This window comes from Gymnoscopelus microlampas (genome assembly GCF_963454915.1).
Source record: "Gymnoscopelus microlampas genome assembly, chromosome: 10".
In the NCBI taxonomy this organism is placed as follows: Eukaryota; Metazoa; Chordata; class Actinopteri; order Myctophiformes; family Myctophidae; genus Gymnoscopelus; species Gymnoscopelus microlampas.
The window spans coordinates 20,528,413-20,531,739 of record NC_139947.1 but is presented as its reverse complement, the minus strand read 5'-3'; positions in this window follow the sequence as shown (position 1 = coordinate 20,531,739).

Genomic DNA, 3,327 nt, shown 5'->3' with positions numbered 1-3,327 from the left:
ACAGCCCAAATGGAATGTTCCTCTATTGCATAACATCTTTTTTGCATTCGACTGAGAGATTGGCAGTCGAATCAGACTGATTCGGCTGCCAATCTCAGTCAAATCATGGCTTTTTTTTGGCCGGGGGGGGGGGGGGTCGACTATTAGTCCAATCATATTCGACTATAGAAATCCTTAGTCGGGGATAGGCCTAGTAGAAGGTATACAGTACATCTATACATCAGTATTTATAGAAAGTAGAGCGTTATAGAAGGTGTCCATGCATCATTCATGCTCATCTCTGTACTTAAGTGATTCATGTATTCAGTGGCCGCCTTTGGCAGACGGAGTACCATCATGAGTCAGAGGCACATCTCACAATGTGTTATTTTTATACGCGTTGGGGAAAGCAGTTTTGTACAAAGGTCAGGGTGGATTGATAAATCCTGCAACAGAGGCAGGCCCTCTCCTTAATGACATGCCATCAGATCCAGTTCCAGCTGTGCCAGCACAGCCTTCACACTCCAGAAAAGACACTCTCATCAACATTGAAGCCTTTTTTCTTTCACGACAGCCCCCCCCCCGCCCCCCCCCCCCCCCCCCCTCGTCCAACAGTGGTTGAGGAAGTACTCAGACGTAAGCAATACCACAATATAACAATACTCTTTTACAAGTAAAAGGCCTGTATTCAAACTTTTACTTGAGTCTATAAAATAGGGCTTAATGTAGGTTATGTTTTGTCATCTAAATCAATAAAGTAACAAGTACCTTAAGATGTCAAATAATTGTAGTGGATTACAATTACAAATTTACCTTTGAGATGTAGTGGAGTAGAGTATAATGTATTGAAACATGGAAATACTCAAGTAAAGTAAAAGGACTGTACCTCAAACGTCTACTTACAGTACTTAAGTAAATTAGTTATTTTCCACTACAGAATATCAAAAAGCTTACTCATACTCTGTTTCAAACCTGATGTGAAATAATGATGAACGGTTCCTTTTCTTTTTTTTCTCACAAGGCCCTGGCTGTCTGGCCGCATTACTCTCAATCTAAGTCGCCTTTGTTTCCATGGGCAGATTTGTACTACTTTGTGCAAGAGGATTTGCCTGTCTCAGGGCAGAAAAGAGGTCGAAGGTCAACCCGGCACCAATCACCTCAGGGAAGAATGGACATCCTGACTGCATGGCCATCTGGGATATGTTCTCTGGGACACTAAAGCCATGCTATTTCATCCTCTTCAACCACTGCCAACCTGGCATCCCTATCTTGGGTATAGGACAGCATTTTCTAAAATGTTTGAATATGGTCCAAAATGTTCGGAAATATATATTTTTTACAAAAAGTCAGAAATGTTTCCATTTTCCATTTTACAAGGCGGCATCGTTTCGTGTGGTCATTAAGCCATTCCTCCATCACTCATTAATGTTTTTTGTCCATCACCCTCCCTGAAAATAGCAATATATTGGAACCTGAAAGGGCAGCTCTGGCTCCAGTAAATGACGGTGCCCTTTTCTGCTTGATCCGTCTGTATGCACCCCGTCCTGCGTTCTGCTATCTGTGGTCCTCATTACATAACATTTTAGAATAGCAGTCTCATCCGTTGCACTATCCACCAGCCTACAATTTATTTCCATTGTGCAGCGGTGCCAATTTTAATTATCACCTAAACTCAACAAACACTAGCAATGATTACTATCAGAATATAGACCTTAAACTTTTTAACAATCCCTTTGAAACTCTGAGAACTGGCAATTTGTTACAAAATGAAAAAAATGGTCTGAAGTAATGTAAAGTATACATGGTTTGAACATGCTCGAACATTTGATATTTAATATTTAAGACCTAATATTTACACAATTGCTAGAAAAACAGTGTTATTGGGCATGAAGAAAACGTTTAAGGGTAGATTTAGGTCTGATAATGATGTACCGTGCATGTTCAAATCATGTATATTTTACATTATCAGACTATTTTCCAAATTATACATTTTGGAAAAAATTGCCAATTTTACATTGAGGAGCCCACTCTTCCTGTATCCAGAGAAAGGAGAACTCCATCAGTCCGGTAGTGGCACCATGGTGGGTCAAAACAACATAGGTGGAAAGCAGATCCTTGGAGCAGCCTGTAATTGCATAAACTCAGCTCTCTCTCCCTGCAAGATGAACCTCCTCTGATAATAACACAGCCTGTTGACGTCAATGCTGCTCCTCTCTTCTTCTCACTCTGTCTCATCTTTCTAATTCGTCAGTGGTGGAAGAAGTACTCAGATTTTGTACTAAAGTTAAAAGTAGCAATACAACAGTATAAAAATATTCTGTAGACAGGTACAACGGGTACTCTGACAAAGCCACCGACTTTATGACTCAGACATATCGGTCGGATTGGCGGTGCAACGTAGGTGTGAGGACCTTTATCTAAAGGCATCTATAGAGTGCACCTCTAAAAGCACTTTTGCTTCTACCCAGAGGCGCCACAAATGCAAAACGTTGCACCGTGTGTCGAAGAAATGCTATTTCCCCCCACAGCTTCCTCACATCCTGATGGCTGCACCCCAGACTTGACCAGCCCTGGCTAGACAACCCAGTCTGGTGGAGATATGCACCCTTTTCAAGTTCATTCTGTCCTTGCCTCAAAACATTCAACTTAAATAGCCTACACAGTAAAATCCTCAGTGTTTAGATTAAAGGAGTTACAAATGAATACATTACCAGAGGATTTTACTGTGTAGATTTGCCTTCATTATTCATAAGATAATGCTTTATTGCGTGGTAAACCCTGACACCAGTTCAGTGTTGGTAAAATGCTAATCTCGACGATGGGTTCCCAGGTTGGTAAAATGCAAGCAAACAGAAATCATTAGCCCTGTGTTTTCAGAAGTGATGTCTATGAGGGGTTCCCAAGTGTATCTTAAGAAAATTCCCTTTATTTTCAGTATGAAGGACTTTTTTTTGGGTTACCCAGTGTATGAATACTCTGCTGTTTGCATTTATGTCTAATAATAAAGTATTCAATCAAGTAGTTCTCCATAAGTTGATATAAGATCATTTTAAATCCACTAAGTAGCCTACTGATAACTGCAACTACAGTACTTTGATTCTTAATTATGTTGATTAGAAGCAGGTGCTGACAGTCAGTGTGACACAGGCAGCAGACAGACCAGTGCAACAGCATGCACCTTTTTGTATTAAAACTGTGGAATATTTTTGTTTTGAGGCATTAAAACTTCATGATAATTTTTGTATATATATATAGCCTATACGTGTCTGGAGTGGCTTCTGTTTAGTAGCTATGAAGGCAATTTTGACCTGAAGTCAGGGAGCAAGTAAGCCACACCAAGCTATAATT